The following is a 17,163-nucleotide window of genomic DNA, read 5'->3' on the forward strand; positions in this document are numbered from 1 at the left end:
TCAGCCGAGGAAATAAAAAAAAAACCGCCGGAAATTTGGGGTTATTGACAGAGTTGCTTTTAGTTTTCCCAAAATTCCCCCGGTGTTTCTTTTGCGACGGTCAACACTCTGGGGGACAAGTTTTCGCAAATCTTCCCGGCCAAGTCTTCCCAACAATCTTAACAATCGTTTTCGGCAATTCAAAAATTTTCGACATAAGCGAAATTATTTGACGGTCTGAATTTAATAGGCGCCACGGCACATGTCGTCGTTCGCGATGTTGACGGGGGGCCTGCGCGGGGCCCCGCGGCACCCCCTTCCGACCTTCTCTAAACATCTTTTGCCTTTTTTTATGCGTTTTGGGAAAAAGGGAATCGCCCCCAAAACCCCTTGGCTTTTTAAAATTTTCCCCCGCGGCGTCTTGCCCCCTTCCCCCAAAATTTGCTAGCGTGCTCAACTTTTTTCTCCATCACAATTTTTGACGCGACCCCTAACCGGGTTTCACAGAAAACCCCGTCCTAACCCCCCAAAACGCGGGAAAACCCTTTTGGGACCCCCCCTTGGGTAAGGGCCCCCCCCTTCCCCCCCAAACCCGGGTCCCCCCGCTCTGCGTTTAAATAGCGCCCCAAAAAAAATCCCCCCCCAAAATTTTTTCCCGGAAAAAACCCCTTTTTATTTTCTGGGCCACTTTCAGAAATTCAAATACAAAATAGCAAAAAAAAATTTTTTTTAAATTTAATTTGATCACCCAAAAATAATGGTTATTTCCACAATAAAATTGCGCGCGCAAAAATTTTTTTCCCAAATTTTTCCAAAATTTTTCCAATGTCGTGTTGAAAAAATTTTTTAAATTTGAGCAAATGTCGGTTTTTTTAGCGACATTTTTTTCCCAAAAATATCCCAAAATTTAAAGAAAAATCTCTTTTTCAATTCGGGTTGCCCCCGTGGCAAAAAATTTTTCCCGTAACCCAAAAAAGGGAAAACAAAAAGAAAAGGGGATGTTGGGGGACGAAATAGTAAAACAAAGTATTTCTCTGGAAGGTGCCCCTCCTTGTTGAAAAAAATTTTACTGCTCAGGATTTAAAAAAAAAAACTTTATCAAAACGGGTTTTTGTTTTGTAATATTAAAATATTATTAAACTAGAAATTGGGGGTTATTTTTCATTTTTTTTTAAATTAGTTATAAGAGAATTTCCTTCCCTTTTTCAATTTTTAAAAAATTTTTTATAGCTCTTAATGCTCTATTACATACATCCCAACTCACATTTGAACAATGACTTAAAAACCCTAATTCCTAGACGAAAATTCTAGCAGGTATTCAATACGTATACACCCCCCGAGATTTGTTTATGTCACATGTCCAAATAGGATTTTCAGGGCTTTTTTTTTACTAAAGAAGTAATTTTAAAATTTTTTGGGGATACGGGGTATTTATTTTTCAGGAATATTACTTTTTTGAAATTTTTTCAAGAGATCTTAGTTACACCCCCAAATTAAGTTGGGCGAAATCAAAAAATCATTTAAAAATTTTTAATGAAATGGAAAAACAAATTTCCGGCGTTTTTTAAAATAAAAAAAACCCCTTTTAACAAAGTTGTTCAAAAAAACAGGGCATTATCACAAATTTTTCTGAGATTTGGGCGATGGATCGAGTATAATGGGTTTAGAAAAAAAAAAAAAAAATGTTAAAAAAAAAACCTAAATCACAAATGCTTTTTTAATTTTTTAGGTTTTAAAATTAAAAAATTTTATTATTCTAGAATTTAAAATTTTTAAAATTAAATATATTATATAAAATAAAATATTTTCATTCCCACTATTTTGACGCAAACAAAAAAGGGAAAAAAAATTTTTTGTATACATAAAAATACATTGACAAATCTTATTTTATACATTATTTTTATTTGTGGGAAAAAGCCTGGTACATATGTAAAGCAAATTAAAATGTAGATCGGGGGTACAACGACAGTACAAATTAAGTATAGTCCCTTTTTACCCTAGGGGGTATTTGGGGGGGCCCCCCCCCATATGTTCAAAAAAAGATTTTTATGACACTCCCAAAAATTTTAAAAAAAAAAATTCTTCTTTTAAATAGCCATTATCATTTATCGAATTGCAAACAATCAAGTATAATAATTTAGGGTTTTCTGGAACAGGGGGGGGCATAAACAGTCAAAAAATAAAGCTTGCAAAAAATTTATTATAATTTTGGTGTTACACGATAGTTTTTGCAGAATTCTATTCAGGAAAAAAACCATCAATTCTTTTTAGCAAATATTTCACTTATTTTACAAAGCCCCTACATATGGGGAGATTTAATTTTCAAAATAGTACAGTTTCAACATTTTTTATATTATTCTTTAAAATTTTTTACAGGGCAGCCCCCCTTTCCCCCCCCCCCCCAAAAAAAAAAATCGATATGCAATATTATAAAAAAATTTTAAAAACTCATTAAATTTTTAAAATAATTTTTTTAAAATATGCTTATGTGAGGGTGGTACTCAATACAATGAAAAAATTTGTGTAAAAATTTGGGAATTTTTAAAAAAAAAAGGGTGAAAGGGGCCCCCAAAAAAAAGGGTTTTAAAAAAAGGGAAAAAAGGAAAGGGGAAAAGGGGGGGAAAGGGAATAAAAAGGGGGGTTGAGAGGACAAAAAAAGAGTGAAAAAAACAAAAAAGGGTGGAGAGAATGAAAAAGGGGGGGGAAAGAAAACAAAAAAGGGTGAAAAAAGGGTAAAAAACCCCTTATAAAATTTAAATTTTCCCGGGGAAAAACCGCGGACGGGACGGGAAAAAAAAAAGGGAAGGGGGTTATTCATTTTTTAAAAAAACGTCATTTTTTGGACCCCCTTGTATCTCCAGAACGGTTTTGACCGATTTATTTCTTTTGGCTCAAATTCCCTTTTGGGAAAAACCCCGCCTTTCAGGTTATTTTAAGGCAATTTAAAATTTTTATATTTTTAGTAGTTCTCCCCCCCCAAAAAAGATGGACTTTGGGGTTGCGGAAAAGAGACTTGTAGTGTCTTTTTAAGGTTTTTTGGGGTTTTAAAACAGGGCCGGAGACACTACCCCCGTCTCCTGAAAAGAAAAAAAAGAAAGAGAGAAAAGAGGAGCGGGGGGGAAGAGAAAATATAATTATGATTTTTAAAAAAAAATCGTATTTAAGATAAAGATTTCTAAAGGAAGGGGAATTAGATAAAAACGTACTCTAATCCCAATTTACTTTCTGCGCTTGTGTTATTTTTTGAAATGGGGTTTTCACAAGAATTAATATTTGTCAAGTATAATAATGTAATCCTTTTAAAAAAAAATTTTTAAAAATTTTTAAAAAATCCCTTATTTTAATTACAAACTATCTGTCTTGCTTTTATAAAATTTAAATTTTTTAAATTTTTTTTTTAAAATTAAAAAAGGGACGGGAATAAAAAGTAAAAATTGAGAAATTTTGAGATAAAAAAATATTTGTGGAGCTTTAAAAGGAAACGGGGGGGGCCCTCTTTTTTTTTAATTTTCCCCAAGAAATTAATCTTAAAAAATTTACAAAAAATTCAAGGAAAACAGACTCAGTTTTTATATTTTTTAAATAATCCCAAAAATAATAATGTTACAGAAGTTGTAATTTTTAAAAAAATATTGTTAAAATTTAATTTCAAAAAAAGCAAATTGTCCTTTTTGGGGACAATTTTAAATAATTAGTATAAAAATTAATTTTACTGTTTTTTATTTTTTTTTTTCCCTTTTGAAATATAAAGTTATGTAAAAATAAAAGGATAAAAATTAAATATGTAGATAGTAGGAATTGTAAAAAAAATTTCATGTTTTAGTCTAAAAAAAGTATTCAAATATTTTGTTTAAAAGCAATTTGAAAATTTTTTAGAAAAATAATAATTGAACAATGAAGGGGATAAAGCATATACTTTGTATATTATATATAAAAAACAAAAAAACCAATAATATATGTATAATGGGATGTTGCCATTGTAATCATGAAAATATTATAAAATTAAAAAAAGAAAAATAAAAAAATTTTACAAGTATTGCTCCTAACATAAAATTAAATATATGAAGAAATAAAAAATAAAAATTGGGTAGTTTTTGGCTTTCTTTTTTAAAATTTCGCAATGAAAATTAAATTTTTAAAAGCCTTAATTTGTTTAATAAAAAAATTTCAAATTTTTTGCACTTGTAACCCTTGAATACATAATCAAAAAAAATTAAAATAAAAAAATCCCAAAAGTACTGCTACTCTAAATAAAAATAAAAATATGTAAAAAAATCAAAAAAAAGCTTGCGCGGGTGCAGTTTTTCCCAACTTTCTTTTTTTTTTAAAATTCCGAAATGTAACTTAACTTTTAGCTTAAGGTGTCAAAAATTTAAAATTTTCACATTTTGCATTTGTAATCAGGGAATATAATTATCAAAAAGAATTTTTAAAAAACTAACAGTACTGCTACTGTACATACAATATAAATAATGAAGAAACAAAAAAAGGATTTGCGCGGGGGGGAAAACTTCTCTAACTTTTTTTTTTATAAAATTCTCAAACGAAACCTTTTTTTTTATTTCAATGTGATAAAATAAAAAAAATTGGGGTTTTCTACTTTTTTTTTGCTTTTTTGAAAAATAAAAAGGAAATTTCTACGTATTTTTTTGAAAAAAAAATTAAAATATTTCCGATTTGACTAAATAAAATTTTAAAAAAAGGGTTTTAATTTAGTGACGTTTAAATTTTTGCCAGAAAATAGTTATGGATCCAACGTTTTAATTGAGCAACGGATCGATTAAAAAAGGGCACTTATTTTTTTTTTATACGGGAAAAATTTTTTGGGTTAGATGGCAGCGGGGAAGTGGAAAATTTCTTTTTGAAATTTTTCAATATTTATTACGTTCTTCTTCGCCCAAAAGTCTTTTTTGGGTTTATCCCAAAAAGGAGTTTGCTCCCAAAAAAAATTTTAATTTATCTATGAATCAAAATAAATATTTCTTAAAAAGAAATAATTTACCAAATTTTTTTAAAGTAGTTTTTTTTAAAAACTAGTAAAAAAAAAATTTTATTTTAAAATTCTCTTCAGAGTCCCTAAAAAACTTTCTTTAATAAAAAAATTAAATTTATAACTTTTAAAAATTTATAAGAATAAAAAAAAAAATAGAAATGAAAAATAAAAATATAAAAAAAAAAAATAATATAAAAAAAATTAAAAAAAAATACAAAAAAATAAAAATTTAAAATATAAAAACAAAATTAAGCTAAGTGGGGGGAAACCCTTTATTTTATCATTATTATTTTTTAAAAATATTGTTATTATGTACTTTAAAATTTTTATAAAAAAAATGCATTATAAAAAAAAGGTTAATATATTAAATATTTTGGCATAGCCCACATGGGAAAAATAAAATTTCCTAAAAAATATTTAAAAAAAAAATCCCTCGGATTGATAATTTTTTTAAAAAACTAAATACAAATGAAAAAAAATGAGAAAAAAAAATTTTTACTACTCCCAACGTTTCTTTATTTTTGGGGAATAATTTTCGTCAAAATTCATTGTCTTTAAAAAATATTATTTATGGTTTTGATCCCACGATTTTTTTTTAAAAATTTTTTTTTCATCGGGGACGCTAAAAAAAAATTTTCGGTAATTCCTTTTGTTCGAAAATAAGAAGGCTTAGGGGAAAAATTATCATCCCTGTTTCGGCATCTTTTTCCGTTTTGCCCCTCGAAGTATCTTTTTTTTGGGTTCTTATTTTCCCTTTTCTTTTAAATTAATAACCCCAAAATTAAAATAATTATATTTATGTATAATATATGAAAAACCAAATTTCTGAAACAAAGGGCTAATTTCTAAAAACCGCGGAGGCGTTTGCATAAAATTTGGGGGGTAAAGAAAAATTTGAAACAATAATGAAACGTTTTCTAAATTTTAAAACCCATTTAAATGAATATATAATATTCATACTTTGTTTTAATGGGGTTCCAAACGTAACTTTTCCTGTTGATTCAGTTACTACTTTTATTTCTACACAGAATCCATGATCGGGCACCACTTTAAACCCTTTAAATTTTCTTTAATTTTTGGTTTATCCGGTTTTTGGTCTGATTTTTTTTCAAATTTAAAATGGGATAATTAAGAAGGAAAAGAAAAAGTTTTAAAAAAAAAAATTTAAATAAAAAAATTTTTATTTAAAAACAAAAATTTTTTGAATTTTATTGACTTTTGTTTTTAAAATGGCAAAAAAGGGTTTTAATGAATTTTTTTTAAAAAGGTTGTCCCAAAAAAGTTCCCCAAAAATAATCCTTCATGTCAGTTTAAATTTAAAAAACGTAAATGCATTTTGTAGCAAAAAGTTTATTTAATTCATACCTTTAAAAAAATGTGGTATTGTGAACTTTTTTTTAAAAAAAATATCGAAAAGGTTTACACCCTCTTAAATATTTAAAAAAGGACGTTTGGTACAAATGGGTTATGCCAAACATAGGATTTTTTCGGGAAACATTTGCTCCTTTTGGGGTTAAAAAATTAGTTAAAACACATTGAACAAATCCCATGTCAAAAAATCAAGGAAAGTACTTTCCCAATTTTTTCCCACAAATTAAGAATCTTACGTTTTTTCAGAAAACCTATATACAAAAGTTTATATGGATTTTTAAATTTTGAATCATATCCCAATTTTGTTTTAAATTTAATTATTAATATTTGTAAAAAAATTAAATTTATACAAAATTTTATAAAAAAATTTTAAACATTTTTAATATTTTTGGGGTAACATAATTTTTTCCTAAAAAACTGGGAAAAAAAATTTTCTTACTGTCCCCAATTCCCACATTCAAAATTCCCCCATCAAAGCACGTTTAAATTTGTAATTCGCCTTTCGATTTTCCTACAATTTTTTAAAAAATTGTTTTGCCTGATATTATTTTTAGTGAACCATCCTTTCCCATTTTGGCGCAACTTAAAAAATTTTGGGAAATTTTTTGCAAAATTTTGGGAAAGGCCCTTCGACAAAAAAATTTAATTTTTCCCGTATTTAAAAAAAGGATCCGTATTATGTTTTAAAAAAACCCTTTTTTTCTAATAAAATCTTTAATTTTGTTTTTTTTCTAAATTACCGGCAAGAGAATTTTAAGTAATGTTTATAATTTTAAATAAGTAATTTAAGAAATAATGATATTAATTTTAAATTTTAAAAAAAATTTAAACATATTAATAATTATATGGAACAAAAAAATCAAATTTAAAAAAAAAATTTAACTATAAATTTAAATAATTAACAAAAGGGAAAAAATGATCTTTTTTGGTAATAATAAAAATTTTTTTACTTCAGGTTCCAATTTATGAAACGTTTTCTAAAGGGACGTGCAATTTACCTGAAACTTTTGCAATAGTAGAAAAAAATTTTTTTTTTGATGCCCCTTGGTTGAGAAAGGGAAACCATATAAATTTTTCTTTCTAAACCAAATTTTTTGGATAGAAAAAAGATCTTTCAGTGATTCTGAAGAATTTTTCATTATTTGAAGATATTTTATTGGGGAAAACTTTCATGTCCTTTAAATTTTTTTGGGGCCCAATTGTTTTCAATTGCTAAGGGTTTCCCTATTCCAAAACCTAAATGAGTTTGCAAAAGAAAATATTGTCTTTTAATATCTCAGGGGAAATCAATTATTATCACTATAATTATTTAATGGGTTTGCCAAAGAAAATGTTGCTTTAATTTTTTTAATCATCACAGGAAATCCTTTATTATCATTTATTTTTAATTTACAAAAGTTTTGGCTTTAGTGAGATCTTTTAAACATAATGAATTTTATCATCTTTTAAAAAATAGATCATGAATTTTTTGAGAACAATCCCGTTGCGGGACACATTAAAAATTAAAATTTTATCCAGGAAAATGTAAGTTTTTTTATGGAATTTTTCTTTTATAAAAATTTAATATCAAATCAGTATTTACATAACTTTTTTCTTTAAATCACAAAAAAAGGATCACTTTATAAAAAACCCATTTATCTTTTGCAGAATTGTTAGCATTTAATATTACACTACTACATTATGATTTCGGCCCATTACGGGAAAAGTAATTTTTTAAGTTTAGTAGCATTTACTTTTTCTGTCATTATTAGGATTTAATGGGAAATTATATAGCTTTATAACAACCAAAAAAATTTTGTTAGATTTTTAGTGTTTGAAAATTTTCATCTTTTATTGCTTTGTGATCATTTTAATTAGAAATGATTTTCCAATATTGGGATCTTTATAATTGAGAATTTTTTGATATAAATATGTACTGTTTGCAACCATTTTTGTTTCATAAAAAAGGATAACATTATAAAAACCCAGTTTTTTTTTGGGGCAGAATTTAGCATTAATAGAAATATCTATTTACATTAGGGATTTCTGTCTTTACGGGAAAAGGGAATTTTTTTAAAAGGTTTAGTAGTTTTTACTTTTTTTTTGGCCCATTTTGCCCTCACGGGGAATTTACCCATAGCCATTATCAAAAACCAAAACATTTTTTTTAAAAGAATTATTATTTAAACCCCAAATTTTCACCCATTTATTGCAGTGGTTTCAGGTTCTTTGGGAAAATGTCCCTTTGTTATAAAAAAAAATTCAAGTACTATTCCCCAAAAAAAAATTGTCTTTAATTTTTTATACAACCCTTCTTTTCCATTATTATCGGCATTATTTTTTGGTAAAATATCAGTTTTTACCAAAAAAATTTTTTTTTTCGTTTTAAATCCGTTATTAAAACCCCAACGTTTTTTATAAGAAAATTTGTTTGTTACTTTGTCATTTGCATTGTGGCCTTGTTCATTATAAAAAAAAATGATACTACATTATTGGTCAAAATCTTTAGCATTACTTAAATTGTTGGGATTAGTATTTTTTTTAGATAATTCATATTGAAATAAAAGCTCTTGTGGTATTTCTGTAGTTTCAAAAAAAAAAGTAAAATTACTGTAAAAAATAAAAAGAAAATATTTTTGCAGGGATTTTTTGGGGAATTTATAATACTAAAATTTACTTACTATTTTTTTATTATTGAAAATTTAAATTTTATGTTTTCCAGAGCAAACGGGGGATTATTTTTTTTTTAAATTTTTACCCAATTGAAAAGAATATTTTTTTTTATTTTCTGTAACAAAAAATATAGTAATTTAAATTTATTTATATAAAAAATAACCACAGAAAAACGCGTTGAAAAAAGAATTTAAATGAAAAAAAAATTTAAAAAAAGGAAAATTTGTGAGAAAAAATTTTGGGTTTTTTACGATTAAAGGGTTAATATTAACCTTTTAAAAAATCAAATTTAAAAAAGGGGTTACGGGGGGTTTTGGGGCCTAAAATTTTAAAAAATATTATTGAAAAGAAAAACCATTTTATATTATTTTAAATAAATAAAAAATGGTGAACTTTATTTATTCTGTCCCAATTTGTACGATAATACATTTTTTTTTAAACGTTTCCAAAAATGGACTTTTTACGCGTCTTCTCTGGGGGGTTTTATATTTACATGAATTATGTTTTAATTCCCAAAAAAAAATAAAAATATTGGGACATTTTTAACTTAATGTGTTTGCAATCGCGTCCCAAACGAAAAAAAAAACGATTTTCATTTAATGAAAACCCAAAAATCGTTTTATATATTCCAATATTTTTATGCAATATTGCAAAAAATAGGGAAAGGGTGCCGGTCCCGCCAAATTATAAGTTTTTCGCATGCAGGTCCCCCCCAAACCTATTTCCTCGCCCCAATGCGTTTTTTTTTTTCCATTGGATTTTTTTGGTTTTAAAGATGCTTTAATGATAGCTTTAAACGTGTGGGGCCTTTAAAAACTCATTGCGCAAATGTTAAATAAAATAGTTTCAGTTCGGCTGTTAATAAAAGAAAATCAAAAGAGTTTCATAGGGATGAATAAGTCGAGATAAAATAAATATTAGAACATATTATTTACTAAAAAATTAAATATAATATTAATTATAATCATTATTTTTATTATTTTATTAATTTTTTAGCCACAAGAAGTTTTTTTATCTTTGTAAAATTTCTGCGCAAATTTAGGGGCTTGACGTTGAGTTTACATGGAAAGGAAACCTTTAGGCTCCTCCCACACCAGCGCGAGGGACGCGAACGCGATGCGCGTATCCAATGAGCTTTGAAGTTTTTCCGCACGTTCATATCCGTCGCATTTTATAGAGTGCGCCCATCCCCCAAAAAATTTGGCCCAAAGTTTGAAGATTTTTTAGCGCGCGACGAGCGATTTACTGCGCCCCTTATCTATAGGGGCGATGTCTTTAAAAACAAAGAGGATCTCTTTGGTTATAAATAAACGGGGAAAACGACATCGATCGGGAGTGAATTGTCTTTAAAAATTAAAAATTGCAATAAAATGGAAATACCCAATAAATGAGTTGGGTTTCGAAATCGCGCATCGCTTTTATATGAATAGGTGGGAAAAATTTCCTATTCTCGCGTTTTGGGTCCCCTACCGCGTTGTCGCGTCACGGCTGGTGTTATGAGGGGAGAGAGAGAGAGAAAAGAGAAGAGAGAATTGGGGATTTAGAACGATTTAAAAAAGGGATTTGGTAGGGGGCCGACAAAAATTTACAAGGGGCATTTTAATAAAACCTTACGGTGGCCTAGTCAAAGTTTTTGGGGGTTTTTAAAAAAGTTGTTTTGATGTCCCAGGAAATATTTTAAAAATTTTTTGATAAAGATAATGCACGATTGTAACTTTGGTAAAAAAAATTTTTTGGAATGATATGGGCGGGAACCCAATTTAGTGCCATCGTTTGAAAAGAGATACTTTTCTTTACTCGACCAGGGGAAAAAAAAAGGAGGGTCTTTGGGTGCCCCCGGTGCTGGAAAAATTTCGTTTAGCTTCGTTGTTTGACTAAACGGGAGATCAGTTCTGGGGAGATATTTAATCGAAAATTTTGAATATCAAACGTTAAATTGAAACAAAGGTATTCAAAAAACTTGCAAAAAAAATAAATTGGGTATGTTTAACATTTTGAAAAAAAAAAAGAAAAAACATTCCAGATCCCTTTTACCCAATTTATCCCTCGGGAACCCTTTTCTTTTTCGGGGTATAATCGGGGAGAATGTGGATTTTTTGGAAACAGATCCCTTATGCACAAAATATAAAAACCCTTTGGAAATGTAAAGTGCATTTTTTTTTTCATCGAATGGAGGGTTTTGGGGATGCATTTGGATGAAGGGGGTAGTAATCTCAGCACTGGGCAGAGAAAATTTTTTCTGCTTAGTAAAAAGTGTGTACACAAGGGCAAAGGTACTTCTTATTGTAATATTCAAGAAAGCAATTTTCCCCTTTTTTTTATTAATGACTTGATATTTATTTATCCTGGAAATAGTCTTTTTTTTTACTTTCTCTTTTTGCTTTGTTTTTTGAAAAAAAAAAATTCTTAAGTCCCTAAAAATTGAAAAATTATTTTCGAAAATCCAATGTTTAATTTATGGGTTATGTAACCCCTTCATGGATTCTAAAAATTTATTAAAAAACTAGAACAAGAGTGTAAACATTTTCTGAAAAATTTTCTAAAGGGAAAATTTTTAAAATTTAATTTTTTAAATAATTTTTTTAATTTGGGCTTTTTTTACAAAATGGGAAAGTCTTTAAATTTTAAAAATTTTTAGGTATTAAAATTTTTTAAAAAATTTTTTTTTTAATTATTCAGGTGATAAATATAAAACAAAACGGGGATACACTTTAATTTGTTCAGTTAATGGGGAATTTTAAGAAAAAACATGTTTATATGTATAATTTTTACAGAATAGTTTTTCATTTTTATATTTTTAAAGTAATAAAAATTTTTTCATTTGAAAATTTAATATTGTACGTTAATTTAAGTGAATACAACAGCACAAAAACAAAATTAATTTGATTTTGGGGGGTTTAAAATTTTAATAAAATTGTAAAATTCTAAATTTTTTACACAGTTTTTTTAAATTTTTCTGTAAAGTTAAATTCGGCATCAAGGGTTTAAATTTTTGTTTCCCTTATTTTTAAAAAATTAAAATTACTTATTTTTATAGAAAGAAAAAGACGTTTTTTTTTGGTATTTTTAATATTTTTAAATTTAAAAATAAAAATCCCCCACGATTTTCTGAGGGACTTGACCACAAAGTTAATTATTAATTTTATTTTGGACATATCCAATTATAATAAATAAAACAAATATAATATTTAAAATTTTAATACTAAATTTTAATATTTAAAATTTATAATCCCAAATTTTAATAAAAATTTAATTTTAAAGAAAAAATTTACTTGATTTGAAAAAATTTAAAAAAAAAACTGAAAGAATATGGAAAATGAAAAAAAAATAAACTTTTTTTTTCGATTTTTCTTTATTTTTGGGGAAATAATTTTCGTCAGAATCATTTTTCATTATTCACTATTTTTGGTTTTTTTGAGGCATGATTGTTTTTTTTTACAGATTTTTTTGTCCATCGGTTTTGGGTTAGGAAATTTGGGTTTAATTTTCCTTTTTTTCTTAATAAAAAAAGTTTACGTAAAAATTATAAATACAGGGTTTGGGCATCTTTTTCCCGATTCTGCACTCGAAGTACCCTTTGTTTGTCCCTTAATTTTTTAATAATGTATATTTTGGGAAAAAAACCAATTCTGAAAACTAAGGGGTAATAATGTTTAAAACCGGGGGGTGTCAGCATTAAAAAATTTGAGAAAAAGCAGAATAAAACCCCAAAATAAAACGTTTTCCCCAATTTTGGAACCCTTTCAATGAATATTTTCATATTATACTTTGTTTTTAATGGGTTTCCCAAAACCGTAACTTTTCTTTGGGGGCTTTTACCCCTTAAACATAATTTTTGCAAATTTAAGGGATTTGTCTGTTTTTTTTCTTCAAATTAAAATAAAATATATTAAAAACAGAAAATTTTAAAAAAAAAAAAAGGCAAACAATAATTAATAATTTTTTAAAAAAATTAAAAATTTTAAAAAAAGAATTTGTGGCATATTATATAATAAGATAACTAGTGTATATACCTGAATCACTATTATTAGATTGCTGTTGCTCATTTTCATCTAATGCTGCTTCAAGAATTTTGTCATACGAAAACTATCTCTATAGTTGCTATTGACTGCCGATAATGGCGTTTATGAATTTTCTCGTGATGTCCCATAATCTACTAATAAGTGATTCAGGTATATACACTATTTATCTTATTATATATATGCCACAAAGTTCTTTTTATATATTAATTTTTGTATAAAATATATTAATTATTGTATGGCCTTTTTTTTTTCAACTTTTGTGCATTTTTAATATATCTATTTAATTAGAAGAAAAAAGTCCTTATAAACCAAAACTTATGAAATTAAGGCTAATGCAACAATGAAACGTTACGTTTGGAAATTATTAAATCAAAGTATGAATATGATAAACCATAAAGTTTGCCAAATCATCACTTCATTGTCAGATAATTTAACGTAATGCATTTGGTAGCCATATGTTACGTAATTCAGTACCTCTTAAAGAATGTAGTATTTGTGCATCACATTTTTTAGAAAATATCACATAAGGATACACGCTCTTAAATATTTGAAATGGCGTTGGTACTACTAGGTATGCCAAACAGATACGGATTTTTTTTTCAAAAACATTTGCATCTTTTCGCTAGTTCAATATAAGTTCAATACATTGAACTAATTCCATGTCTAAAATCACAGGCACTGTACGTCCCAATTTCCTACGAATTAAGAATCTTACGTATTTATCAAGCAACTATACAAAAGTTATATGTGGGTAATTATTTTGCATGTATATACCATATATATAATTTAATTACACGCACAAATAAAATTTATAAATAAAATAATAGTAATAATAATTTTTAGCTGCTGTAATTTTGTGCCTAATGATTTATATAAATTTAATGGGTCTTTTTCGTTATACCTTCGCGAGTATTAAAATCTTCAATTAGTAACCCGTCTATTTTTCCTGCTCTTCTATTAAAAACTTGCATTGATATAACTGTTGCAAGTTCTAGCCATGTTTCGTATTTAAATTTCTTTCTGAAGTTTGCATACAATAATTTTCTTTCGTTATTTAGATATGAGTGTAATTTTTTTATGTCTTCCATAGATGGAAATGACTTTTAGCTTACTTTTAGCTTAACTTTTCTAATAATTTTTAGCAATTGCCAGGACAATCATTTTTATTTTTCTGTAACAATAAATATAGTAATTTTAATTATTTGGATATAAATAATCAGAAATTAACGCGCTGATGTTAAGAATTTAACTGAAAAGAAAATTAAAAAGCATTGCTGAGTAAAAACTTCAGATTTTTACGACTCAAGTTAATATTAACCTGTTAAAAATCAAAATAAAAAGGTTACGTGCTGTTGTGCTCAATATTAACAATATTATTGCAATGAAAACATTTTTTGCAACTATTTTTGGCAGGCCTTCGACAAACATTAATTCTCCCGTATTTAAGGAAGGATCCGTATTGTGTATGAACTTCCCTTTCTTTCTCATATACTCTATAATTTGTTTTCTTTCTAAATTACCTGCAATGAGAATATTAAATAATGTATATATATTAATGTAAAGTATATTAATAAAAATTATAACATATTAATATTATATTTAAAAATAATCATATTTATAAAAAATATACTATAAACTTAAATAATTATACAGAATTGAAAAATATGATCACCTTTTGGTAATAATACAAATTTCTTTACTTCAGGTTCCATTTATGCACGTTTTCTAAATGACGTGCAATTTTACTCTAAAAACTTTTTGCAATAGTAGCAAAAATTTTTTTTTTGATGTCCCTTAGTTGAGAAATGGAACATATAATTGTCTTCTCTACAACCAAATGTATTGATAGAAGAAAGATCTATCAGTGATTCTGAAGAATTTTTATTATTAGTTGGAGATACGTTATGCGGAAGCTTTCATGTTCCGTAGTTTTTTTGTCAATTGTAATTTCCGATGCTGAAGGTAGATATTCTAAAGTACTTGATGTATTTGCAGAAGCAATATTGACATTAATATCATCACAGGAAATCATATTATTATCACTATCATTACTTAATGTGTTGCACAAGCAATATTGTCATTAATATTTTTATCATCACAGGAAATCATATTATTATCATTATCATTATAATTTATCGAAGCTTTGGCGTTAGTGAGATCATTTAAGATACTAGAACTATTATCATCGTTAAAAGAAAATATCATGACATCTTTGAGAACAATACCCGTTTCAGACACATTGAAATTGTCATTATCACAGGAAAATGTTAGATATTTATTATGAGAATTATTACTGTTTATAAAATTAATATCAATATCAGTATTTACATGACAGTTATTGTCATTATCACAAGAAAAGAATCACATTATTATCAAACTCACAGTTATTCTTAGAATTATTAGCATTAATGTTATTATTATTGCACAAAAGTGATATATCAATATTAGAATCATTATCATTCGTAGAATTATTGATACTGATATTACTATCTACCGTTTTACACCATTACTATTATCATAAGAAGATATCACATTATCAAAATGCTGGGAGGAAATGAGAGAAAGGGCGAAAATAGGAAGAGTGGGATCGGAGTGGGAAAGGGAAAGGGAAGAATATTTCAGGAAAGAGGTAGGAGGATAGAGGAGGTGGAGGAGAGAAGAGGTATGGAGGAGGGATGGTTTTGGGAGTTAATAAGGAGGGATCTGGAGGAGCAGAGGAGGGAGAGGGAGGAGAGAATAAAGGGATCGGAATTTAACAGATGGTACAAGGAGGTTAGAGGAGAAGGAGTGCCAGAATACTTAAGAAAGGATTGGGGGAGAGAGTAGATGGAGGAGGATAGCAAGATTCAGATTAGGAAGTGAGATTTTAGAAAGCAGGTATTGGGAGGAAGCAGAAAAGAGGAAATGTAGGATATGTGGAGAGGAGGTAGAATCGTGGGAGCATGTATGGGAGAGGTGTGAAGTGAGGGGGGGAGAGGAAAGAGAGTTGGCAGGAAGTAGTGAGGGAGATACTAGGAGAAAAGGGAGAAGGGAAGGAATGGATGAGAGAGATAGAGAGAGAAAGGGAGATAAGAAAGGGAGAGGAGAGAGAAGTGTGGAGAGAATAGGAGGGAAAGAGGATGATGGAGGAGAGAATGACGTTGAGGGGGGCAAAGGGGAAGAATGTTTAAGAAAAGAAAGCAAGAGGAAACGGAAGTCCAAGAAGCGTGTGTGTGTGTACATGGGGTTGGGCAGAAGCCAAGGGGAGATGGCCTGGACAACGGGCGACCCAAAGCGGAAGTCCAACCCCTTAGGACAGATAGGTTAAGTTAGCAATAAGATAGGTTAAGAGGTTAATAGCGAAGAGGTCATGGTAGCGTGCGTTTTATATTTTTTGTTTTTTTTTGTTTTTGTTTGAATTAGCACCTTTGTATATGCGGCTGCTGTATTGTTAAATTGTAAGGGAATTGAAACCCCAAGGGGACCAATAAAATTTACTACTACTACTACTACTACTACTACTACTAATGTTATTATTATTGCACAAAAGTGATATATCAATATTAGAATCATTATCATTCGTAGAATTATTGATACTGATATTACTATCTACCGTTTTACAACCATTACTATTATCATAAGAAGATATCACATTATCAAAATCAGTATCATTTGCAGAATTGTTAGCATTAATAGTACTATCTACTACATTATGATTTCTGTCATTACAGGAAAATGTAATGTTAAGTTTAGTAGCCTTTACTCTATTCTGCTCATTATTAGACTCACTAGGAATTATCATAGCATTATCACAACCAACATTTTTCTTAGCATTATTAGTGACATAACCTTCATCATTTATTGCAGTGTGATCATGTTCAATAGAAAATGTAACGTTCTTATCAAAATCAGTACTATTCGGAGAATTATTGTCATTAATGATATTATCTACAATGCTATCATTTCCATTATTATCGGCATTATTATTTGTATAATTATCAGTATTACCAATAATTATCGTTTTAAATCCGTTATTAGAATCAACGTGTTTTATAAGATAATTGACGTTACTTTGATCATTTGCATTGTGGCCTTGTCCATTATCAAGAAAAGATACTACATTATTGTCAAAATCAATAGCATTACTTAAATTGTTAGTATTAGTAT

The 17,163-nt window shown here is 27.8% G+C and overlaps 1 pseudogene; it reads right to left on the reverse strand.

Annotated features, from left to right (window-relative positions):
• Nucleotides 1-7,233: 7,233 nt before the first annotated feature.
• Nucleotides 7,234-17,158, reverse strand: LOC146721993 (uncharacterized; annotated as a pseudogene).
• Between the last annotated feature and the right edge of the window lie 5 nt (nt 17,159-17,163).

This window comes from Nylanderia fulva, unplaced genomic scaffold (assembly GCF_048542155.1).
Source record: "Nylanderia fulva isolate GAGA-0341 unplaced genomic scaffold, ASM4854215v1 Scaffold387, whole genome shotgun sequence".
Lineage (NCBI taxonomy): Eukaryota > Metazoa > Arthropoda > Insecta > Hymenoptera > Formicidae > Nylanderia > Nylanderia fulva.